We start from the raw sequence: 27,521 nt of genomic DNA, 5'->3' as shown, positions 1-27,521 counted from the left end.
TTGTGAATAAAGTTCTGCTCCTCCATTTTTCCTGCCACATTTTATCACATTACATTCCATCTACTAGATTTTTGAATACTCATTTAGTCAGAGATGTACAGCACCTTTTGGCCTGTCTATATCTCTCTGTTCACTTTTTGTAACATCCTCACTACTTGCCTTTCTACCTATTTGGCAATAGTACATTTGCTTTCAAAGTTATTAACATAAATTGTAAATAATTGTGGCTCCAAGCACTGATCACTGTTGCACTCCACTGGTTATTAGTTCCCCATTTGTTATAATAAAACACACATATATATATATCTACTGGTTCCCCTTTATCTATCTTGCTTGTCATCTCCTCAAAGAACTTAAATAGATTTGGTAGGTCTGATATCTCTTCCTGAAGCCATGCTGACTCTACTTGACAATTTAGTAATGTTCTATTTGACCAGTTGATATACTTAAACAATTTAGTAATGTTGGAATGCTAAACTTGAAATTGGATGTCCTTAACCTGAAGACTGATGCAAATTATTTATTCAACTCCTCTGCCATTTCCTGACTACCTACTATTGTTTCCCTAATCTATAACCTACTTTCCCTTTGGCCTCTCTTCCATTTTACAAATTTAAAGCAGCTCTCACTGTCATTTTATATATAAACTGCTTGCTCTTAGTCTACTTTCTCCAGTTTTTTGACAAACAGATGGAACATTAACAGTATGGAGAACGTGCGACTTTGCAGAATTGCTACATGTTCATTGCAAGTCAAACACAATTATAGAATAGAAACCATTTACAATATAGCAGGATCAAATATCAAACTTTATAATACAAATAGGCAAATACATTTCATATGTCACAGGAAATGCAATCAGATAACTATTGTGTGCATCTTGACCACAGCGAGTTCTAATTCATGAGTTTTCCTTTATTCACTTCTCCAAAAACAGTTACTGTACGGCAGCAATAATTGCTCAGCTTCTTGAACTGTTACAATCCATTCAGTGAGGGTACACCCATAGTGTTGTTAGAAAGGGAGTTCCAGGACTTTGACTGAGCTACAGTGAAGAAATACAATACAGTTGCGAGTCAGAATGGTGTATAACCTAACAGGCAAAGTTGCATGTGATGGGGTTCCCATGCTTCTGCTGACCTTGTGAATGAAGAAGTTGAGAAACTGGAAGATGATGCTGATTGCTGCAATGCACCTGGTATAGAGTAGATAATGTTGTCAGTGTGCAGCAGTGTGGGGTGAGTGCTGGATAAACAGGCTACATTGCCCTAGATGACATCAAGCTTCTCAAGTCTCGATGGAGATGCACCCACCCAAGCAAGTGAAGAGTATTCCATTACATTCCAGGCTTTGGAGTCAGGTTCTTTCCATAACTGATACAGCAGCTATTCCACTTTTATTCTGTACATCAGAAGAGTTGATGCATGCTGTACACATATCCTGACCATTTAACTGAATGACCATATTATCAGACACAATGTATGAAATGTTGCCATATGAGGCTGTTTGCCCTCAGCGTAAGTTGAAAGATTTTCCTGATTACTTTACATTAAAGGACAACATTAACAGATCTCCTTTGTGCAGAATGCAAAGCTGCTGTGACAGAAAATGGAGCTTTCTGTTAAGCGCAGCAAGCCTAGCTGCTGTGGTCAGTTAATCAATGAGCTCCATTACTACTAATGATATAGCAAGGTCAGCTCTGCACTTTAGTGACACCAACTTGAGCCACATTATGACCACCGCAAACCTCAGAACCAGTAGCCAAATATGAATGTCTTAGAAAATTAGATGGAAAGCCCCAGCTCAAGTTTTAAGTGGGCTGCTGGGATCAACTAAATTTTGAACAATCACAAGTCCTTGCCTATAGAAAAAATTGTGAAAATGATCCAAATGAGAACTTTACAAAAATGTATCAAGATGTTAGTATTTACTATCACATAGCATAGCAACGTGGAACTGTATGTATATGCCAACAGGAGTTTGCAAAGAGGCACCTCTGGTTTAAAGCATAAAATATTTATATTGGCTTCCTACTTTCCACATCAGAGACCCCTGCATCTCTTTAATCACAGTGCGCTTTCACAGGATAGAGACATCTGTGGAAGCTGCCAATGACATTTGCAAGATTTTTTAAAAAATTAATCAATGCACACTGCAAGACATAAATTACATCCAACTTGATGAATCTGACTCCCTTTTTTCCTTGCTATATACCCTTGAACTTGGAAAAACAGGTGTGGATGTTTAGGAACAAGCTGGGAAAAATGAATTGGCTGGATTAGGAGGTTGAAAACAACTTAACTCTATTAGGAGAGAATGCAAACCTAGTCGACAGAAAAATAGGACATCACTAAACAGTTCACACTGATAAAAGCATAGATAAAATCACAAAGAATTGACTACACTAAATATCCTTTCAAATATTTCAATTTGAATTTTATTTTTTAAACATGTTGGTATTGTAATAAATAAAGAAAATGACTCTGTAATAAGAATCATTGTGAAAATATTCTCATCACAAATTACAATCTGGCTTTCTTAACTATGTTTAACACTTTCCTTCTGTTCATGGTCGGGGCTTTTAGAAACAGGAATCCATACCGAACAATGAACTTGAATCGCTATCTAAGGAATATTTAGCATGCCCAATATGTTTTCCATCCTGTCACCTCATGATGTGGAAAGATGATTTATCCCTAGGGTTTTAAAGGCGGCCTCATTTGAATGCATGACATTTCAGAACACCCTGTACAACACACTCAGAATTTAACAATGTACCTAAGTCCTTTCCTTTTTAACCTGCATTATATAGAGAAAAGTGAAGTTTACAACTGTACGTTGTTTTGTCCAGTTCAGGCCCCAAGTTCCTATATAATATCTTATGCACATCATAATCATCTCAACATCACTAAATTAACCAAGGAATCCCTTTAATCCCCAAAACATATATTATTCATAAAACAAAGATACATGCAGAACAATTTAAATATGCTGCTCACTGGTGTGTTTACAGGGAGGGGTTGACCTGTAAAATTCCTCGGGTGCTCATTGTGCCATCCTCACACCCTTCACCAACCTCTCTGCAATTTTACAAGTTGGTGAGGCATAGCAACTATTGGCTACTTAAGGGCCATTTCCCATTCAGCCTCAGTTCTGGACAGAACTGTCACAGACAGTGGCCTACTCCATTGTGATCGCTGCCCTTTGCTCTTCTGAATCCCTCATCTCACAGTCTCCGACTTTGGAATGTGCCAGTGGTGAACACTTAGTTGTCAGCAAATTACAGGAATGCTAAACAGCCTCTTTCACTCAGCTGTTGAAATTTATCTTTGTGCCCATCCATTGATCAACCCACAGAACACAAGAGTCCTATATGATGGAGTTACTCAGTATGTCTTTTCAGACGTCACAAGAAGTTGGACAAAGGTTTCTTCCTCACAGAAGCCACATTGAGGGCAGTACGCAAACACATTACGGAGAAGGGGATCATGCAGGGATTTGAAAAACCATTCAAAATTTCAAAATAGCAATGTTGCTGGATTGGGAGCCAGCATCACTCAGCAATCAATGATGAAGACTTGTGATTTAGGATATGGGCAACTTTGGATGATCTTAAAGTCTACAAAGGGTAACAGATGTGAGATTATCCAGAACATTGGAAGAGCAAAGCCTAGAGATTTTAAAAAGTGCCTAGAAGAGGGCTTCAGCAGCTGGTATCCAAAGGCAATGGTGAAGGAGGGCAATGTTACAGAAGTGGGGGAAACATGTGTCTTGATGACGAACTGGAGATGGGCTCAGAAGTCCAACTCAGGATTTTAAAAAGTTAACAAGGTTGAAAATGGTTCAGGCTCAGACAGTGGCCAGGGTAAGGATGGAGTAGGTGGCTGAAAATAAACTATAAATGTCTAAAATTAACAAAGGAGGAAATACAGTGGTACTGAACTAAAATGAGGAACAGAATGGACTTCCAGTTTACTTCAACCAGATAATCCCAATTGCAGTATAAGGAAAAAAGACAAAAAGAGAGAACAGTCTAAAGTAACTACAGAGAAGATGCTGCACAATTTCCCATTTGGTAGGTCTTTTTTTCAGAATTTTGAAAAATGCCAAGAAAAGGAGGAAGACAAATGATGATACATTGAGCTTAATCTATGCAACTGTAGAATACAACAGTAAATGCTTACTTATATGCAACTGACATCATGATTAGCTGTAAAACAGCCAGCTGGTTATTCCCTAAATACGTGTAAAAGGTCATCACTGAGCAGGAATGGAATGCACTCCCACACTCTCCTTGCCCTCAGCCACTCCCACTGAGGGAACTGTGATCACTTCTGTATCAAAGAACAAGCAGATCAAAAAATGATTCAGAACTTTTATTAAGGATATGAATTTTTGTGCTGCTCTTGATTATTTGAAAAATAGCGAAGGTCCTGCACAATCTCATCACCAAGGAGTGAGACTTCCCATGGTGGTGGGGGTGGAAAGGGGTGGGAGCAGAGAAATGAGAGAACTTTAACTAGCTAACTAGGTTTTCAACAGAGAGGGAAATTATAGATTATGGACTGCAGTATGGTATATGGATACCTGAGAGTTTGGTCAATGAGCTGATGATAGCAGCACTGAGACAGAAGACATCACTATGGTGCAGGCAGCCGTGATGCTGATTGGCTACCAGTAAGGTGCTCTACTGTTCAACTGCAGGTATATTTTAAGCTGTAGCCTTATCACTGGGAACAGCCTGTAACTGAAAGAGAAGCTCTGATCCGTAGGGTTATTGTGGACCCTAAACTATTATTACACCATAATTATTGCACTCAAACTGGAACTGAGTAAGAGTACAGAGAAAACTGTTACAGCACTTTGCTGTATGCTTACCACAGTTTAGACCCATCATTGAAAAAGAAGAATAAAATAATAATTGACTTTGACTTCAATTCAAAATTACTCTCTCTCCAGGACACAAACAAAAACTTGGTGAGTCAGTGCAGTCAGTAAAACCGCCTGTGCTAAAGCTGCTCTTCTATTCAGATTTACATTCCGATTTCATGTCAAAAATACTATTATGTTGCAATCTAGCCCAAGACATTGGCTATTGACATAGGTCAAAGTGGCAATAGATATGTTGTGATTAGTCTGACTGACTGAATGTTCAAAACACAGCAGAGTTATTGGTGAGTTGAACTGAACAAATTAGTGCAAAGAGCATGACCTATCAAACTCTCTTGGCCTGTTGTAAGTAGCAACAAATGTAGAGAGGCTTGAAAAGCACTGTCCATGTTACAATTGTCTCTCAATGTAACCTACTGGAGTTTCTCTTAATGTTGGATGGCAACACTGATTTGTATTTTTTGCTTGAATTAGTTTTTTTAAAACGACAATATTCCTTTGACGTTAACTGCAGCACTCTTTCCTCAGAAATTATTAATTTCAGTTGAGCTGAGGCTGTTACTACAATCATTTAGTGTCAATAAATAAACAAAAAGTGAGACTTATATAGACACAATTCCAAATATTTCAGCCTATGTGCAGTCAAATATGCTTTTCAAAACCACAGGCCAGATTTTTGTCTCTTCAAGAAGGTAGGAATAAGCTCTCAAAACACAGGGCATGGTTTTATTTTGCAAGGGGATCATGTTTTATTCTTGACATTATGTCATTCTTGAGTGTAGTAGGAATTGGGTACAAAAAACTTACATACATTGCTTGCAGTGCCTGAGTCCCCATTAAAAAGGCCCAAAAGATCATGTGCCATTGAATGCCAGAATTCTCTCCTCCAAGGAGAGTTTGCAACCACTTGGGTAAGCCTACTGTCTATTAGACACTAGATTTCCATGTGCAAGTGTTTTAATGGTTCAGGCAAGTTGAACTATTGCATCGACCATCATTATGTAGGTTTTCACATCCTTTACTGTACTTTTGCTATTCAAAAATGTCCAATTTCTTTTCATTCCATTTGCAAGTCAAAAGTTTACTCAGAGTTGACATTTAGAAGCTTCATGCGTCTGCAAAGTCCTAGCCTCTCAGATTTAAGGTAGGGAAGAAGATCAGTGAAGGTTGGTTTGTCTTTCTTTTTTAGACAAAGCAGCTTTTTTCAATTTGTCCTTTGGATGGGTTCATACAAAGACCAGCATTTAATGTCTATTCCAAATTGTTCCTTGAAAACATGGAGGAATAATTCCAATTCCATTCAGTGCAACAAGGTGACAAGCTAACCAACAAAAATATTTTGAAATCAAGTTGCCTGGAGCTAAGAACACAGAAGTGCTCACCACAGTAAGACATTCCTTCAATGGAGAGCAACCTTTTCCAGTACTCAAGGCAGTTCAACTGTGAGGTAGTGAATGACCACCACTTTTATACTAATGATGGATCAGCTAACTGAAGTATTAGTACACACATCTGAGGGCACAGATCAAACCTGCATTAAATGCCTCAAAACAGAAGTAGATATGGTAATAAACAGTCAAAGTTTAAACGGAAAACCATTATCCTGTGCATCTTGTGTGTTTGTGCTCCTGAGATATATATCCTGCTCTTCCTCTCCACAACAAAATTAAAAAAATTTTTTTTCCCAGAATGTACCTCCATATTTGCAACTGCTTACTAGGTTGTATCTACAGCAGAAAAATCTCAACAGAGTAATCCTGGCACATATTCCACTCAGGGCAATATAATTTTCCAACGAGTCATAAAACAGGCATTAGGACCTGTTCATGAAGTCTTTAAACCACCTCAAACTGTTTCAGCTTGCTAAGTTTCTGCTCAAGAAAGGAACTTTGAACACCACTGATTTGTGGCCTTGCACAGTTAATTTTCCATATACCAGTGATAATGTACTTCACCTGCTTGGCTCTTGACGTGGTACCTTATGCCAGTCACAGCATGGACAACCTAACTGCATTCTACTACATCCCTAGCTATTGGGATAAACCAATAAAGTGAAATTAATATGGGCCATATTGTAATGATTAGTAGAAGGAACTTTGTTAGAGAAGACTTTCAGAATGTGTGTCTGCACTCTGATCACACAAATAGTCCAACTAGATAGCTTTCTTCATAAATGAAAGGGACGGAGCTAAATTAGAAAAGGTCAGGATCTTAGTATGTAATAATGTTGAAAAATCTTCTCTCAGAAATGCCACCCCTTCAACGAATGGCTCATGTTGTTTCTTCTTTAGTCTTCACTCCATTGCCTACCTCTCACCTATTAGGCACACAATTCACTTGATTCCTTGGCATTAGGCAACAATAGATTTTTTTTCTTAAATAAGGTTATGACAGCAAAACTGACAGGGTTTGGGATTGATTACAGTTATTTAGAGTCTACAATAGTCTGTATGGTTTTAATTTAAGTTCAGTTCCAATGATTTAAGAGCCAACTTTGGCATTGATGTCAAGCATCTTCCAGTTGTGTGTGTAGGACTGGCAGAGTGGGATATTGTGAAGGTGATAAGTACTTCATTTGAATTAATATAAAAATGATAACTCAGCCAACCCCAACCTTTAAACTGGGAGTAAGGGTCACACAAAGCAGGTAAGGCTTAAGTCTACATTTTTACTAATTTATTGTAGCCTCTTGATCCTCTCCTGTTTATCACGTGGATTATATGACCCTCCCATTTCTTGGGGGCACAGAGATTGTCATACACTCCCAAATCTGCAATAATGACACTAAAGCAGCTAGCTGTCAGTAAATAAGAAAATCCCTCAATAATAATTTCTTTTCAGTGGGAATGTGTTGTGTTTGTACCAGACACACTCTGGTGTAAAATCTCAGATCAGGAGATCAAAAATGGGAATCATATACTGAAATCCCACTGACATTATGACATAGACCAGATAGATGAACAGGACAATCTTCTGAAATATTACAAAGGAATTCAAAAGTAACACATACAATAATACTCTAACATTCAGGCTACATGCAGAATTGGAACCAATAGCAGTGGAGATGATAAGAATGAAGAAGGAGACTGAAACCAGCCCTGTAACTGGGAGTGGGGCTATACCGACAGTGGAAGAAGGAAAGGGAACGCACATTTCTGCACCAAAAAAAATCTATAGGTATTGCTTAACTTGGCCCACGTTTGATCCTAAATTCTTGTTATGGCAAATCCTGAGATCCTAACAAAGACAAGGTCTTATTGTGGCGACACCTCAGTTGGTCTACCAGCCAGCAGATTCACTACGTTAATAATCCAGTCTTCATTCCACATTTGAATGGAGAACCACAGGAGATAAAGTCTGGCTTTTTTTTTGGTGTGCCCTGATTCTAAAGTATTCAGGAATTACATACACTTCTTTGCTTTTACAGGGGGCAGAACCCTGCAGAAAGCACTTACTGTTAAACAAAGAGAATAAAGTTTAAGGGCTAATTAAAAGAAAAATGGACAAAAAAAAACAGCACAAAATGACCAAATCTTTGGGGCTGGAAATGGTCAAACTGCTTGTTCAGCATTCAAGAATTTGAAAAACAAATAATTGTCTTTCACTTCCTATTAGCAGGTAAGAGGAAACAGTCTTTGATAACAGCAGCTGAAGGACATGCTCTATTCTCATGTTGTTATAGTGAGGAAGATCAACACATTTTCCCCTCTCTCTCTATAGGGAAAACATGCATTCTTCAACGGAGGCACTTCCTAGGGATAGCCCTAACCAGACTTAAAGGGAGAACTTGAGCAGTTTTGCTCTCCTATAACAGTGAAATGTTGTTCCAAATGAATGTGTTACTGTTGGTATTCAAATAGTTTCTCACTTTTATTACATGGACATTAATTTCAATAACAACACAAGGTGACGTAATTAGTGGTGGCTGTTGGGATCAAAGTTTCTAATAACCACTGGAACCAACAAGCAGATTCAAGTACAATTCTACATACTAGACTGGCTCATTGTCTAAACACACACAGACTCAGCTACTCCAAAGGTGAGAAAGTCATCAGAGAAGTGGAGATCTCAGTCCAGTTGTCTTCCCAGGAATGGAGGCTGTATGCTGCTTCTTTATAAAGGTTACCAGACTCTTCTGCAAGGAATTTCTCTCATTCCCTAGAATCCATTTCATGCTCTCTCGGGAATGAAGTCACGTTTGCAAGTAACCTTGACTGACAGTGCTGAAGTAATTATAACAATTTCCAGGGAGCACATATTTATATGGAACAGGTACATGTTCTGGTTGTAGTTGGATACTGAGGGAAGGGAATCCCTTTCTGCTGATGTGTCCTGAAATAATTCCATGAAGGCCGGTGTCCAGTGACAAAGTCACCCCTTATTTACAGGTGCACAGTATGTGGCACTGACTCAACTAGCACAGAGGCGATTCCTAGAGTGACCAGAACCCCTGACATTCCTTTTTTTTATCTTTTATCTTTCCCCAACATTCCTGTTTTTTTTAATTTTTATTTTATTAAACAAATTACAAAATAGTTTACAAAAAACATTTACAGCTGTACACAAAAGGCAGCAATTTTACAAGGAGAGGAGCAGCTAAGCTAGGCCCCAAACCCCACCGTTCAACCATTTTACAGTGATATGAGGACAAACCTCAAATCCCAGTTCCACATAGGACAAGACAGTGACAACAACATTTGTACATTAGACAATACTGTTACATACAAAAGTGCAGACAATACAGAATCAGTTGGCCCCTGTCTCTCCCACCTAATCTCCTGTTTATTTTATTAAACAAATTACAAAAACAGTTTACAACAAACAGTTACAGTTACAGCTGCATACAAGAGACAGCAATTTTACAAGGGAGACGAGCAGCAAAGCCAGGCCCCCAAACCCTACTGTTCAAACAGTTTACAGGGACATGAGGACAAACCTCAAATCCCAGTTTCACATATAAAAATATAAAGAGACATCAACAATGATATTTGTATATTAGACAATAACATTCCTGTTTATATCTGTCAGCCAGGCCTCCCCTGATTGGACCAGGTTAACAGCTCCAATCAGGAGCTCATGTTCTATGAGGTCCACCTTGCTGAGATGGTTCCAATCACTGCATGTCTCACAAGCCGGACGCTGTGTACCCTGATGATGCACTGTACTCAAAGGGGAATTTAGTGGAATCCAATGGCCCTCTGGTGTTAAATGAATGTACTGTCCATCTCTGGCAAACAGGACATCAGTGATCAGCAAGATGTACTGAGCAACTACTTTGGAGATGCTACTGAAGAAGCAGTTCCCAAATCATAAGTTGCAACACCTGATGAAGTCAAAGTAATAGCTTCTGTAAGTCATGAGTGCCCCTTTTTAGTGACAGTGGAGAGAAGATTATCCAGTCTAATGACTCTGGCAGAGCAGCACTGTATTCAATGGATGATGCTGCCAAAGAGCAAGGGGTGGACATGAGCTCAAAATGCCCTGTAATCTTAGGGAACACATTTAGCAGTGAGTACTGAGCAGGTCAGGATGTGAATGCACCACTTTAATATAGCAAGAGCCAACAAAGTTTAAACCAGTAAAAAGTGACTGCAACCTGGAGTGCAAGCAACGTCATGTAGCTAAGCTAGAAAATGACTGGTGGATTCAAACCGTACAAACGCACGAACTTTTGAATAAAGTATTTATGGGATGTGGGCATCGCTGGCTGGGCTAACATCTACTACCCATGAGTTGCCCTTGAGAAGGTGGTGGTTAGCTGTCTTCTGCAGTCCATTTTGTATAGATAGATGCACAATGTTGTTAGGGAGGGAATTCCAGGATTTTGACCGAGTGACACTGAAGGAATGATGATATATTTCCATGTGAGGACAGTGCTTGACTTGGAGAGGAGATTTTTGGTGGTGATGTTCCCATGCATCTCCTGCCCTTATTCTTCAGATAGTAATGGCTGTGGATTTGAAAAGTGCTGTCTAAGGAGTCTTGGGGAGTTCTTAACAGTGCATCTTGTAGAAGGTACACACTGCTGCTTTTCTGTTTTGGTGGCGGAAAAACTAAATGCTTTGAATGTTGTGCCAGTCAGTTGGCTGCTTTGTCCTGGATGGTGTCAAGCTTAAATGTTGTTGGAGCTGCACTTATTCAGGTAAGTAGGGAGTATTTCATCACACTTCTCATCTGGGGCCTGTACATGGTAGACAGTCTTTGGGGAGTTAGGTGGTGAGTTACTTGCAGCAGGAGTCCTGGCCTTTGACCTGCTCTTACAGTCGCAGTATTTATATGGCTAACCCAGTTTAGTTTCTGGTCAATGGTAATCTTGAGGATGTTGATCTTGTGGTATTTCAATGTTATTGAATGTCAAGGGGTGCTAGATTATCTCTTGCTGGAGATGCTCATTGCCCACCCTTTGTGTGGTGTGAATATTACTTGCCATTTGTCAGCCCAAAGCGTGGATACGGTTCAAGTCTAGCTGCCGTTGCACATTGAGAGCTTCAGCATTAGCAGTCTCAAATGGTGCTGAACATTGAGTAAGCATCAGTGAATGTCCTCACGCTGACGTTATTGATTATTGGTAATTGATAAAGCAGCTGAAGATGGTTGGGCCTCTGACACTAACCCAAGGAACTAGAAAATATCTCCCCTGAAGAACTGCGGACTTAGAGGAGTAGTAAAGTAAGCCATTCAGTCCTTCCAGCCTCATTCAATTAGACCATGGTTAATGTGACTTTCCCTTCAACACCACATTTCTGCCTATCTTTAATAACCTTTCATACTCTTGTTCATTAAGAATTTCCTGCCTCTTGCTTAAAAATATGCAAGGACTCTGCTTAATCTACCCAAAGACTCAAACCTCAAAGTAAGTTTTCTAATCTGCTTTAAATTGTTGACCTCTTGTTCATAAACCCAAGTTTAAGATTCTCCTTCCTATATCCACTCTGTCAAGTCACTTCAGAATCTCATTGCTTTCAATCAAGCTGCCTCTTACTTTTCAAACTCCAGCAAATACAGGCCTAGCCTGGCATTTTCTGATCTCATAAAGCAATATGCCCACTTCGGGAATTAGTCTGTTAAACATTCTCTGTACGGCTTTCAACACATTTACATTCTCCCTCAAATTAGGAGATCAACTTGTACATTGTACTCAAATACTGTGTATGACTGCTGTGATATCATCAATCATTATCAGCCCTGTGTAAAGGAAACATAATCTCCTGATTTTTGTCCTAAATTCCTTTCACTATAATCATAGAATCCTTACACTGTGAAAGCAGGCCATTCAGTTCAATGAGTACACACCAACCCTCCAAAGAGCATTCCACCCAGTCCTATTCCCTACCCATTACCCTGCATTCCCCATGGCTACCCTGCACATCCCTGGACGCTATGGTCAATTTAGCATGGTCAAACCACCTAACCTGAACATCTTTAGATTATGGGAGAAAATCAGAGCACCCGATGGAAACCTGTGCAGACACGGGGAAAATGTGCAAACTCCACACAGACACACATCTGACGCTGGAATCGAACTAGTGTCCCAGGAGCGGTGAGGCAGCAATGTTAACCACTGAGCCACCATGCCGCTCTAATCTATAACAGTCTGTGTGCTTTCCTAACTATTACTGTGAATATGGCAGGTTTCTGCTTCAGTTTGCCTGTTGAAAGATGCTGGAAAGATGACTCTTTTGCACAGGCAATGGCAATTAAATCAAAAAGGAGGAAAGAGCCACATATGTTGAATTTGGAAATCTCCAAATTGCTGAAACCATCATATTAAAACATACTGCGAGAAATGCAATTTGAAATCAATGGGCATGATGCTGATGTGTATGGGGAGCAGTACAGCACAGGCTGCCACTGGGCCAGGACTGTGCCAAAGTAGGCTAGTTAGAAGGCCCACCTCAATTTGCTGTGACTTTGTTTCAGTTGTGTGATGTTTCAAGTTGCTCTTGTCCAAACCCCTGCATCCTGACAATCACATTCTCGATGTGAACTTGTGAACCCAACTAGATAAAAACAATGACTGCAGATGCTGGAAACCAGATTCCGGATTAGTGGTGCTGGAAGAGCACAGCAGTTCAGGCAGCATCCAAGAAGCAGTAAAATCGACATATTGGGCAAAAGCCCTTCATCAGGAATACAGGCAGAGAGCCTGAAGGGTGGAGAGATAAGTGAGAGGAGGGTGGGGGTGGGGAGAAAGTAGCATAGAGTACAATAGGTGAGTAGGAGAGGGGATAAAGGTGATAGGTTGGGCAGGGGAGGGTTGAGAGGATAGGTGGAAAAGAAGATAGGCAGGTAGGACAAGTCTGGACAAGTCATAGGGACAATGCTGAGCTGGAAGTTTGGAACTAGGGTGAGGTGGGGGAAGGGGAAATGAGGAAACTGTTGAAGTATTCCGAGGTGGAAGATGAGGCGTTCTTCCTCCAGGCGTCGGGTGGTGAGGGACGGCGGTGAAGGAGGCCCAGGATCTCCATGTCCTCAGCAGAGTGGGAGGGGGGGTTGAAATGTTGGGCCACAGGGCGGTGTGATTAATTGGTGCAGGTGTCCCAGAGATGTTCCCTAAAGCGCTCTGCTAGGAGGCGTCCAGTCTCCCCAATGTAGAGGAGACCGCATCGGGAGCAATGGATACAATAAATGATATTGGTGCATGTGCAGGTAAAACTTTGATGGATGTAGAAGGCTCCTTTAGTGCCTTGGATGGAGGTGAGGGAGGAGGAGTGGACGCAGGTTTTACAGTTCCTGCGGTGGAAGGGGAAGGTGCCAGGATGGGAGGGTGGGTTGTAGGGGGGGCGTGGACCTGACCAGGTAGTCACGGAGGGAACGGTGCTTGTGGAAGGAGGAAAGGGGTGGGGAGGGAAATATATCCCTGGTGGTGGGGTCTGTTTGGAGGTGGCGGAAATGTCGGCGGATGATTTGATTTATGCGAAGGTTGGTAGGGTGGAAGGTGAGCACCAGGGGCGTTCTGTCCTTGTTACGGTTGGAGGGGTGGGGTCTGAGGGTGGAGGTATGGGATGTGGACGAGATGCGTTGGAGGGCATCTTTAACCACATGCAAAGGGAAATTGCGGTCTCTAAAGAAGGAGGCCATCTGGTGTGTTCTATGGTGGAACTGGTCCTCCTGGGAGCAGGTACGGCAGAGGCGGAGGAATTAGGAATACGGGATGGCATTTTTGCAAGAGGTAGGGTGGGAAGAGGTGTAATCCAGGTAGCTGTGGGAGCCGGTGGGTTTGTAAAAAGATGTCGGTGTCAAGTTGGTCATCATTAGTGGAGATGGAGGGGTCCAGGAAGGGGAGGGAGGTGTCAGAGATGGTCCAGGTAAATTTAAGGTCATGGTGGAATTTGTTGACGTAGTTGATGAATTACTCAACTTCCTCGCGGGAGCACGAGGTGGCGCCAATGCAGTCATCTATGTAGCGGAGGAAGAGGTGGGGAGTGGTGCTGGTGTAATTACAGAAGATTGACTGTTCTACGTAGCCAACAAAGAGACAGGCATAGCTGGGGTCCATATGTGTGCCCATGGCTACCCCTTTGGTCTGGAGGAAGTGGGAGGATTCGAAGGAGAAATTGTTAAGGGTGAGGACCAGTTTGGCCAACGAATGAGAGTGTCGGTGAAGGGTACTGTTGGGGACGTCGGGAGAGGAAAAAAAAGGGCTTGGAGGCCCTGGTCATGGCAGATGAAAGTGTAGAGGGATTGGATATCCATGGTGAAGATGAGGCGTTGGGGGCCGGGGAAACGGAAGTCTTGGAGGAGGTGGAGGGCGTGGGTGGTGTCTCGAACGTATGTGGGGAGTTCCTGGACGAGGGGGGATAGGACAGTGTCGAGGTAGGCAGAAATGAGTTCAGTGGGGCAGGAGCATGCTGAGACAATGGGTCAGCCAGGGTGGTCAGGCTTGTGGATCTTAGGAAGGAGGTAGAACCGGGCAGTGCAGGGTTCCTGGACTATGAGGTTGGAAGCTGTGGGTGGGCAATCTCCTGAGGTGATGAGGTTCTGTATGGTCTGGGAGATGATGGTTTGGTGATGGAGGGTGGGGTCATGGTCAAGGGGGCAGTAGGAAGAAGTATCCTCGATTGGCGTTTGGCTTCAGCGGTGTAGAGGTCAGTGCGCCAGACTACCACTGCGCCCCCTTTATCTGCTGGCTTGATGGTGAGGTCGGGATTGGAGGGCTGCGCCTTGTGAGGGTGAGAGGTGGAGTGGGGGAGGGGGGTAGACAGGTTGAGGCGGTTAATGTCCCGGCGGCAGTTGGAAATGAAGAGGTCGAGGGCAGGTAATAGGCCAGCGCGGGGTGTCCAGGTGAATGCAGTGTGTTGGAGGTGGGCGAAGGGGTCCTCGGAAGGTGGGCATGCCACCTCCACAGCCACTCACCAGTATCCATTGTGGGTAGACCTCAGCACACCAAGTTGTCTTGGCAGCCTAATCTCCTACAACTCTGTCCCACCATGCCAGGGGTCAGACCTCATTGGATGCCAGTGCCCACTCTCCTTCCTATCAGTGATGCACCAAAAGCAACCTCCGCCCTTTTCAAAACTCTTATAGGCATGTGATCATGCACCAGAGCAGGCTTGACATGCTTCCAACTTTGTAGCCACCTCCCCTTAGCTTCTGAAACCCAATCACCACTTTAAACTTGTTGATGAGAGAGTAGGGTTCTTTCCCCATTCTCTACTGCCACCATGGTAATTGCTACAGGCACTGGAATTGGTGCCTTGGCATTAACTCTGCTAGGAGTTGGAGTTTGCAGGGGTGATGTCAGATTCAGGGCAGCACGGTGGCTCAGTGGTTAGCACTGCTGCCTCACAGCGCCAGAGACCCGGGTTCAATTCCCGCCTCAGGCAACTGTCTGTGTGGAGCTTGCACATTCTCCCTGTGTCTGCGGTGGTTTCCTCCAGGTGCTCCAGTTTCCTCCCACAATACAAAAGATGTGCATGCTAAATTGCCCCCAGTGTTAGGGGAATGGGTCTGGGTGGGTCCCTCTTCGGAGGGTCAGTGTGGACTTGTTGGGCCGAAGGGCCTATTTCCACACTGTAGGAATCTAATTTTAAAAAATCTAATCTAATGCAGTGTGGAATCAAAGCAATGGAGAAGTCCTTGGCAATATGACTGAGAGTACTCCTTCCACTACTCCCAGCTCCACCTTCAGGAAAGTTAATTGCTTTATTCGTTGTGGGCAGTTGCTCGACCTTTGTAAATCAATTTTACAGAATGGTCATTCAAATAGATTTTAGAATCCCTGTTTTAGACACAAAAGGGCCAACGATTGTTTGAAAGATACTGATTTTGCCTTGACCCAATGTAATTGAAGGTGAAATCCAGCTAGGAACATGTATATTTCCTGCTGCCATTTGAGTCTCAGTAGTCCTATGGTAATATCTGACTAAAGCACCTGGATCAAACTCTAGGCTCCAATAATCTACACCAATCAGTTTCCAGCTTGTTTTGCACCATCATTTTGAGCTACTCAGCACAAGACAAACAACAGTACAGTACACACACTATGTCACTGTAATACCAGGCCTGAGAGAACCCTTGGAGGTGACAACACCTGGAAGACCCTTGCTCAGAAGGAACCAACTTGGAGGAACATAATTCTTCAAGAACACCCAATGGCAAGAGGAAGTAGGGAAAAGGAGCCCGAGAAAGGAAAGACAGCAATCAAAGCCAATGATCAATTCCAGCCGCTTGAAACATCTGCCAAATTTGTAGCCAAAGATATGACTCTAGTATCAGTCACACAAGGGCCTACAGAACCCATGATCAGTGACAGGGAACTTCCTGGGTGCACAATCTTACTTGTTAGTGAGTGATTGCTGACAATGAATGTCTTGCCTTTCCATTGCTGTCGTGAGACTGTTGTGTAGCTTGCAAACTAAAATAAATGTTTCGAGAAGGGATCATTGTAAACGCAACAACCACAAACCACATTGCTAACATTAAATGCTACCATTTTTCGACATGTCTGCCAATCTCTCTTATATGTGCACAATATAATTCTATCTCCCAGCAGAAAGGCTAAGATAGCATAGATCCATCTAATAAATTGAAGCACATTAACTAAAATGACAGGCAACCAATAGCTCTTAACACAAGGTCAGCCAGGGCTTTTAGATTACACCACTAATGGAAGAAATTTATATCTACTCATATTTCCTACATTCCGATCAATATCAGAGTGGCTAAGATGGATTGACGTGAGCATGCTGCATGAAAAGTCTGGATGTACTTCTATTTCTCATCTGCCAATCGCTAACCAACTAACATAAGCTGACTTCTCTCAGTGTAATGCCTGACATCTGTGCAGAGTTCATAATTATTGTCAGAGAAGCTCTGGTGTGCAAATTACTGCCATTTCTGACAGAAGAAAGTTGAATCAAGAATTATGATTCACATTAAGGGATGGCTTTGCACTAAACATGTTTGCCCATGTTTCCTATGTGACAATCTATACATCAATGTATTTATCAATGCAATATTCATGCTACAATGGAGGGGCAAAATTTGATTTTCTGCTCTGATTCAAACTTTCGCAGGCCCTTCGCTGCTTTGTGACATCTGGAAAGGCTACAGGAAGAGCTGAAATACATTTCTAAAAAGGAGGAGGGTGCTGAAAGAAAACAAATAAGTTCATCAGTCCTCAATAGTCTTGAACTGCACTAAATTGTCCCTGTGATCAAATGCCTGGTATCAGGACAACAGCTCTCCTTGGGAAAACAGCATTACTGCATCCTACTCTTCCAGGCAGCCCATTAAGAATGCTAATGTATTCTTCCAGTGAACAGTTTAAATCAATGCCAAAATTTAAAATTACACAGTGGCTTTCTGTATTGGATTACAGTCAAGCATCAAAAAGGTACTTTTCCCAGCAGAAAAATTAGCAAAGACAAAATAAACACCCAGACTAAAGGGTGACTTAGATCTTAGGTGGAGAAATTTACAGAGGTATTTAACAGACTTTTAAATCTTTTACCTAATATGTTTACTCGTGCAGAGGACATGCCATTGAAATGTGAGTGAACCAACATCAGAGAAGATGGCAGTGAAAACATTACCATTGTTATCAACATCCCGAGGTTCAGGACACCATCAGCTCGGACGATTGTCGGTTCTGGCCATTACCCAGTAACCCTTGCTAAAAAGCTAATGTTTGGCCACTGAGTGCAGTCTAAATTGAGCTCATTTTATCAAATACTCTCAAGACTGTCCCACAACCAAAAAACAAATAGGTAAAGCCTTTGGGATGTGAAGGACGAAAATGAATGGAAGATTTTTAAAAAGCCCAAATTAAATATAGAGAATGCTGGAAATTAAAATGGATTACAATTCAGTCAGCATTACAAACAACAAGTTATATTTATATAATAACCCTACTAACATTTAAAGTAATAAAATATCTGAAGGCAGTTCAAGCAAGGCAATGTTTGACAGATGCCAAAAAGTTTGCCAAAACGAGATTGGTTTTAAACAGCATAATTAAAGGACAAAAGAGAGGTAGAGAAGTCTAGCAAGGGAATATGATCACGTTAATAATAAGGTTAATAATCAATTGCTCATCAGAAATTGATTAATTCTGTGGGATAGTTCATTTGAAATAATGAACCCCATTACAAATTATGAAGTGGGCATTACTGCAAGCCAACTGATTTTTCGGAGTGCAGCTTGTAGATCCACTAAGTCTTTAAAGGTGAACTCTCTTAAAAGGCCAGGAACATACACACCTTTTCTTAGAATATAGGGGAATGTTGCATATATTTTCAATTACAAGTGAGAATAATTGCAATACTCTATAGGTAATTTGCTGATGGGTTCAGATCTCATGATGGTGACTCTGTCCTGAGATGTTGTTGATTTCCACAGTCAGTAATATTGTCAGTTGTTCCTGTTTGTTTTGTCAAGCTTTTTCTCACCATGGTTTGTAGCTGCTGTTTCAGAACGCACCTATCCTGATGCACAACAGTCAAGCTTTCTTTCAGATTGACAACTGGCTGATCTCAGTCTTCAAGCTATTGCAAATGGTTCAAGGTTTCTTGGTGTGTGCTGTTCTGTTCCTTAAGCACATTCACTTCATTTTGGAGCTTCTGGTTTTACATCCTGGATTTTTCAAATTTTGTCAATGTTTCAACCTTCTGTTGCTCCAATATAATTTTCTTCTTTGTAATCTCCTCTGAAATAAGTCCAGTCTTTCCAAATCTTTTTTATTTCTACTTTCTTGGAAGCATGGTGCACTTCTATTTTCTGCTTAGGTGGTTGCTTGCTTGGCTGTAGATTCTCATAGTCATAGACATGTACAGCATGGAAACAGACCCTTCAGTCCAACCCATCCATGCTGACCAGTTATCCCAACACAATCTAGTCCAACCTGCCAGTACCCGGCCCATATCCCTCCAAACCCTTCCTATTCATATACTCATCCAAATGCCTCTTAAATGTTGCAATTATACCAGCCTCCACCACATCCTCTGGCAGCTCATTCCATACACGTACCACCCTCTGTGTGAAAAAGTTGCCCCTTTTTGGCCCCTTTCAAATCTTTCCCCTCTCACCCTAAACTTATGCCTTCTAGTTCTGGACTCCCCCACCCCAGGGAAAAGACTTTGTCTATTTATCCTATCCATGCCCCTCATAATTTTGTAAATCTCTATAAGGTCACCTCTCAGCCTCCGCGCACCAGGGAAAACAGCCCCAGCCTGTTCAGCTTCTTCCTATAGCTCAAAACCTCCAACCCAGGCAACATCCTTGTAAATCTTTTCTGAACCCTTTCAAGTTTCACAACATCTTTCCAATAGGAAGGAGACCAGAATTGCATGCATTCTGGTTGAGTTATTTCAATGGAGTATCAATGCCGATGTTTACTTCTGAAGGAACCACCTCATTTCAATTTTTACCTCCTATTCACTTGTTTGTACATTCTCCACCAATTTGTGCACTTCTGTCAATTGGTTTTGCATCTACCATAGTCTTAAGGGTTTAGATGGAGAGGAATTGTATAAGACTGTACAAGAAAATTTGCTGATTCAGTACGTGGTTGTGCTTACCAGAGAAGGTGCACAACTTCATCTACTCTTGGGAATGAAGGCAGGGTGGGTGACTGAGGTGTCAGTGGGGAAGTGCTTTGGGGCCAGCGACCATAATTCTATTAGTTTTAAAATAGTGATGGAAAAGGATAGACCAGATCTAAAAATTGAAGTTATAAATTGGAGGAAGGCTAATTTTGAAGGTATTAGGCAAGAACTTTCAAAATCTGACTGGGGGTAGATGTCCGCAGGTAAAAGGGTGGCTGGAAAATGGGAAGCCTTCAGAAATGAGATAACGAGAGTCCAGAGGCAGTATACTCCTGTTAGGGTGAAAGGAAAGGTTGGTGGGTATAGGGAATGCTGGATGACTAAAGAAATTGAGGGTTTGGTTAAGAAAAAAGAAGCATATGTCAGGTATAGACAGGAAAGATTGAATGAGTATAAAGGCAATAGGAATATACATAAAAGAGGGAAATCAGGAGAGCAGAAAGGGGACATGAGATAGCTTTGGCAAATAAAATTAAGGAGAATCTGAAGGGTTTTTAGAAATACATTAAGGACAAAAGAGTAACTAGGGAGAGAATAGGGCCCCTCAAAGATCAGCAGGCGGCCTTTGTGTGGAGCCGCAGGAGATGGGGGGAGATACTAAATGAGTATTTTGCATCAGTATTTACTGTGGAGAAGGACATGGAAGTTATAGAATGTGAGGAAATAGATGGTGACATATTGAAAAATGTCCATATTACAGAGGAGGAAGTGCTGAATGTCTTGAAATGCATCAAGGTGGATAAATCTGCAGAACCTGATCAGGTGTAACCTAGAACTCTGTGGGAAGCTAGGGAAGTGATTGCTGGCCCCCTTACTGAGATAGACACAGGTGAGGTGCCAGAAGACTGGAGGTTGGCTAACGTGGTGCCACTATTTAAGAAAGCTGATAAGAACAAGCCAGGGTACTGTAGACCGGTGAGCCTGACGTCGGTGGTGGGCAAGTTTGAATTTATCCTGAACCAGATGTTCAGCCTTTCCTTCTTGAACTTTCATTTTTGCACCTTTTTTTGTTTATTCATTGCCCATCCCTAATTGCTTGCAGGGTAGTTAAGCATCAACCACATTGCTGAGGGTCTGGAGTCACATGTAGGCCAGACCAGGTGAGGAGGCAGATTCATTAGTGAACCAGTCCAAGAATCGACAATGGGATTCATTATTAAGCTCTTGATTCCAGATTTTTCTTGAATTCAGATTTCAGCATATGCCATGGTGGGATTTGAACACAGTTACCCTGTTCTGAAGAAAGGTTGCTGGACCTGAAACATGAACCCTGACTTCTCTCCACAGATGCTGCCAGACCTGCTGAACCTTTCTGGCAATTTCTATTTTTGTTTCGGATTTCTAGCATCTGCAGTTATTTCATCTTTCTCCCCTCCAGAACATTACCTGGGTCTCTGGATTAACAGTCCAGCAATAATACCTCTCGGCTGTCATCTCCCCACAGGCTTTCACTAACTGACATAAATTCTAGTTCTAAATAGACTCTGAATTGGTCTTCTAATGTGATCTGTAAAAATGGAGACTTATTAGCTGTTCAGGTATTACTCTGACATGTTAACTTCACTGTCAATTGTTACAAAAATCTCAACGGCTCTATTTTTTTGCACTGAATGTACTCAAACCTTGAAAGCATAGCTGTGAATATGGTTTAAACCTTCTGAATTCTGTTAGGAGATCGGCTGTACCCCAATATAAACTGGGGAGTTTTGTGGACATTTTGCTGATATGCATTTCACTTTCCCTTGCTTGCAATGAGCAAGAACACAACTTGGTCACTTGTCTTTCACAACTATGTGTAGTGACTTCTTGACATAATTTGTCAGCAAGTTATGTTCTCAACACTCTCCAACACTGTAACAAAGGGGTTGGCTTATGTATTTCAGTATATTATAATAATTGTGTGTCTCACGTCCAGATTAAATCACTTGCTAGCTAATCAAGAATGTTAGGCTTCAACACCATAATATTTTCTCCCACTGTTCATCATGCAACGTTAGCAATGGTCTAATCATACATCAGGGATAGCTCAATTCCTTGGGTTAATTTTATTTAACACAGCAAAACACATTATACTTACTGAAGCAGACATAGCAACTCAATCGATTTGTGTATAGATTAGTGTTAATTAGCGATTTTAGCATGACAGTTTAAGGCGTAACCACTATTAGTGGAGCAATTAAAAATCAGCGATGAAGAAGAGATCAGAAAGAGATAAAGACAGATCTTAAGAAGATTGCAGTGGTTAGAGGATGTTACAGAGGGGCAAGGCCATGTATAGATTTGAGAATAGGAATGATCATTTTAAAATCAAGACTTCGCTTAACAGGCTGCTAATATAAATTAGTTTATGGAGGAGGTTGGTTGAACAAGACTTGGTGCTTGTTAAGGGCAGTAGAGTATTGGATGACCTCAATGTTTACAGAGGATAAAATGCAGGAGAGTGGCTAGGACTGCATTGGAATGGAGAAGTCTAAAGCTAGCAAAAGGACTATGAGGTTTTAGCAGCAGATGAGCTATAATACAGTGGGGTCAGCCGTTGTAATAGTGGTGGTAATAGCTGGTTTTAGTGAGAGTGCAGATTTTTGGTCAGAAACTCAACTTAGGGTCAAAAATGAACAGTCTGGTTCAGCCTCACAGAGTTATCAAGGTATTGGAGCTAGGGAGTGGATTTGTAGTAGCGACTATAAATAACACCTGCACAACATTTTTTTGCTTATCCAATATAAGATTCCTGAAAGCAGTCTGGCAATTCAGTGACAGTGCAGGAGTCAAGAGAGGCAGAAAATGCAAGGGCAAGTTAATGCGATAACAGCCTGCACTTATAATGTACCTTCTGGTGCTATATAATGATTCACCCTTTTGAAAAACAGTTTGAACCCAACATTGTAACTCAGGTGCAAGGGTGCTTAAGGTCTCACCTTTTATTTCAAGGCAGTAGACTAACAAGTCACACTTGAAAAGTTTAATGGTCTTGTTTATTCATATGCTAATTAACCGGCTCTGAATTTCAAGCTCTTTAACATTTTGTACATGCACAGTTAAAAACTCTCTTCAAGCAGCAGGATGAACATTTTTGAAACTTTTTCATAATTAATAAATTCATTTCAGTGCATTACACGATTGAAAAAGAAAGTAAAATAAAATGAAAAAGGGAAGGGTATTGTGAATTTTTTTTTCAATTAGTTCTGGTTGGTCTCTGGGAACAGGCAATTGACCATAGCACCAACAGATGGGATGGAATCTGCTCTCTTCCTTGCAGCTGTTAAGACTGAGTTTGGTCAGGCTGTATGCAGTTCTCAGCAGACATCACTTCATAACTTTGTCGTTAAATATGCCACAAATAACACTAATAGGGTAGTCTAGCTCTGTGAGGTCAAAGGACAGTCAATACAGGAAATAGCAAAGACATTGTGTCACAGCAAAGATTCCATTTTAATGTCGAATCAATTTAGGTCTAAGTAATCATAGGACAGCTGTACTATATAACCAATGCTACAGATAACCCAGAAGTGTCTGATTCTGTCATGAGCTCAAAGTGCAAGAATGTACTGTTAGCTCTCCTGTTGATAAGTAGAAACATTGATTTATGCAGGCTGTCAAAGTATTCATGGACTTGTGTGGTTGCAGACATAACCAGGCTGGATTCACCCCTGCTTTGATCACTTGGTTGTGGAGATACTTGGGTTACACCAGGAGCAAAATTGAGAATTTGTGGCCCATCAGTAACACATCACTGCAGAAACTGTAGCTATTGAGTTACTATAACCTCTTGTATAAAAAGATTGATAGGTGGTTTTCTGCAGCTGATTGCTCCCCCGCCCACCTCCCCCATTCTTTGTTTCCTCGACCAGCAGCAGATACAGCTAAATAAAGGAAAGTTTAAGACTTGACTTGAGTGGTAGATAGGGAAGGAGCTGGAGGTATTTTCATCACTGAATCCCATTGGAATGAGCCAAGTATTTTGATTGCATTATTTGAAGTATACTTCAGTTGTTCGAAGTATGCAGGTTTCCTCAAGATCTTTGAAACTTTATTTAACTTTCTTTCCAGGTACTTCCAAACGATGAAAACAAAATGTCATGATTTTTAAATTACAAGTATTTCACAAATGGAGTTAAAAGCAATTGTCAATATACAGATGTATGTCTGTACATTCTGTGACTATTAAAAACCATGAACAACCCAAAGGGTGATAGCTTATAATCATTTGACTCTAGTGAGCAATAATCTGTAAATTTCTTTGACATCAGATAAGCAATAACCAGGTACCTCTTGGTGGATCAGAAATGCTAATAATTCAGTTATAGTCTCCTTCAGAGACGAACATCACCAAGGAAACTCTTACACAATACAACTGTGAGTTAGACCCATCATACAAAGTTGTGTGATTGATTCTACATTGACCCCAGGAAAGGAATATGGGCATTTACCTTTCTGCAAAATAAGGTAACTGCTTCCCCTCACAGTATTGAATGCAACTGCCCTTTTAACCACATAATTCTGAAACTGTAAACAGTTAAGGGGGTCAGCACTGCTGTATACCACATCTACAGGCAAAATCAGCACTCCTAACTCTGGGGTGCATAAGGAAAAAGTCTCTGTTACGACACGGCAGTGAACCCTTCTGCTAATTAAACCAAACACCCAGAAAAGCTCATCTCACATTGTAATCTGTGAAAATGAGTGACAGCGAGCTCCTAAATTCCACAATTTAAAGAAATAATATCAATTTATTCCTTAACTCTAAAAGTGAACATTAAACAATAGCTATTCACAACTTTAAGCCCCCCTTTCACTTAACTGCTTATTATATGCCTCCTGTTATAATATATTATAACAATATACTGTTCCATTTTTTAAAAATTGCATTAAAATTACATCAACTTAATTTCAAAACCATAGTCAAGCGGCTGTCGTCGTCAGTGTCTGTCTTCTTTCGGTTAAAGATCTCCCTGGGTCGTCATCTTTCTTTTACTGTGAATATTTTTCATAGGAGAAAGGTACCTTTGATAGTGTGTGTTTTTGGATGGCAGTTACTCTGCCTGACTTTCAAAATGCCTGATTTTTTAAAAAAAATACCCCTAACATCGGTGGTCATGAAGTGCTTCGAAAGGCTGGTCATGGCATTAATCAGCTCCAGCCTCCCCACTACTCTTGACCCACTCCAATTTGATATCAGACCAACAGATCCATATCACTTGCCCTTCATTCCTCCCTAGAACATCTTGACACCAAGAACAGCTATGTAAGAATCCTACTCATTGACTACAGTTCAGCCTTCAACACTATTATCCACTATTACTAAATTAGTGATCTCGGACACTAACCCCGACTCTCTGCAACTGGATCCTCAATTTCCTGACCCACAGCCACAATCTGTGAAGATTGGAGATAATATTTCATCCTCACTAACACTCAACACATGAGTTCCCCAGGGGTGCGTACTCAGCCCCCTACTGTACTCACTGTATACCCATGACTGCGTTGCCAATAACAGACTAATGCCATTTACAAGTTCGCTGATGACACCACCATAGTTGGTCAAATATCAGATGGTGATGAAACAGACTACAGATGGGAGGAGGAAGACCTGGAAAAATGATGCACCAAGAACAATCTAACTCTCAGTATTTGCAAAACCAAGTAAGTCACTATTGACTTTCGGTGGGATGTTACTCATGCCCTGCTACACATTGACAGCACAGAGGTGGAATGTGTGGAGACTGTCAAGCTCCTGGGAGAGGTCAACCACAACAAGCTTTCTTGCACTCTTCATGTGGATGCACTGGTTACAATGGCCCAACAATGTCTCTTCTTCCTCAGGTAGCTGAAGAAATTTGGCATGACGGCGAATACCCTTGCCAACTTTTATAGGTGCACTATTGAGAGCCTCCTGTCTGGATATATCACTACCTGGTATAGCAACTGTACCGTTCAAGGTCGGAGACAGTTACAGAGAGTGGTGAACTCAGCCCGGACAATCACAAAGGCCGACCTCCCATCCATAGAATCCATCGACCAGGCCTGCTGTCAAGGAAAGGCCGCCAGCATTCTCAAAGATCCATCCCACCCTGGCAATGTTTTTCTACAACCTCCACCATCAGAGAGAAGGTACAGAAGCCTGAACACAGCACCAGCTGGTTTTGAAACAGTTTCTACCCTACTGTTATTAGAATACTGAATGGGTTCACAAACTCTTAACATTCGCCTGTACCTGTGCTTTTGTTATCGCTGCTGTTTACCTATTATTTACTTATCTATGCTACTTAACTCTGTGATCTGCCTGTAGTCCCACCAGACAAAGATTTTCACTGTGCCTCGGTATATGTGATAATAAATTCAATTCATTCGATTTGTCTCATTGGTTCGATGTGGGCAAAAACATAAATTCAAACTTATTTGGGTTTTAGTATGCTGGACATAATTTAAACAGATTGGTTAAATTCAAATTGTTGTCAAACAGCAACTAACTCTGGTATCTATTTCACATATTACAGTTTTTCAATTTTCCAGTTCACGGAGACTGCTAGCTCATCATATGACAGGTACTTGTCAGCTCAGTGCAAAACAGCATTCACTCTCTCTTGAAGTGAAAGTACACACCTTCAACTCATAACATCTCTGACAGGTAAAAACCAGCCACCAAGTGTATCTGTGCACTCTCCCAAGTAAATAATGTCTTTTGTCAAGACTGTAAAGCTGAAATCACACTTCAATAAGACCTCCTCAAATTACCTTTGAAGGGATTTTAAAAAAGAAGATACCTATAACCCATCAGCAGCTGGTCTGTCAATCGACCCATCCTAACAAATAAATCCCAGACTGCTAATTCCAACATTCAAGACTCCATATTAACACCAGCAGGTTGGTAAACAGGGAAGCAGTGGTGGAGTGATAATATCACTGGATTAGTAACCCAGAACTCCTGGCTAATATACTGAAGACATCGGTTTGAATCTCACCATGGCAGATGATGAAACTTGAATTCAGTTTTTAAATTCTGTACTGAATTGTTTTCTAAAAGCTAGTCTAATGGCAACCAGGTAACCACTGTCAAATATTGTAAAAAAAAACCTGATCTGCCAATGTTCTTTCAGGAAGGAAATCAATCACCCTTACATGGTTTGGCCTACATGTCGTAGAGTCATAGAGATGTATAGCACAAAAACAGACCCTTCTGTCCAACTCGTCCATGCCGATCAGATATCCCAACCCAATCTAGACCCACCAGCCAGCACCTGGCCCATATCCATCCAAACCCTTCTTATTCATATATCCATCCAAATGCCTTTTAAGTGTTGCAATTGTACCAGCCTCCACCACTTCCTCTGGCAGCTCATTCCATACATGTACCACCCTTCGTGTGAAAGACTTTACAACTACGTATATGTACAACTATGCAACAATACAAAATGTTAGTGCGGCCACACTTGGAATATTGTGTACAATTCTGGTTGCCATATTTCAGGAGGAATGTGGAAGCACTGGGAAAGGATGTTGCCTGGTCTGGAGGGAAGGTCTTATGAGGAAAGGCTGAGAGACTTGGGCCTGTTCTCATTGGAAAGAAGGCAGCTAAGAGGGGAT

The 27,521-nt window shown here is 41.4% G+C and overlaps 1 protein-coding gene across 1 annotated transcript in view; it reads right to left on the bottom strand.

Annotated features, from left to right (window-relative positions):
- Window positions 1–27,521, bottom strand: part of dcbld2 (discoidin, CUB and LCCL domain containing 2) — a 124,607-nt gene that overhangs the window by 47,579 nt on the left and 49,507 nt on the right. The window lies entirely within an intron of this gene.

The sequence above is a fragment of the Chiloscyllium punctatum genome, chromosome 15 (assembly GCF_047496795.1).
Source record: "Chiloscyllium punctatum isolate Juve2018m chromosome 15, sChiPun1.3, whole genome shotgun sequence".
Taxonomy (NCBI): Eukaryota; Metazoa; Chordata; class Chondrichthyes; order Orectolobiformes; family Hemiscylliidae; genus Chiloscyllium; species Chiloscyllium punctatum.
This window is presented reverse-complemented; position numbering and strand designations above follow the sequence as displayed.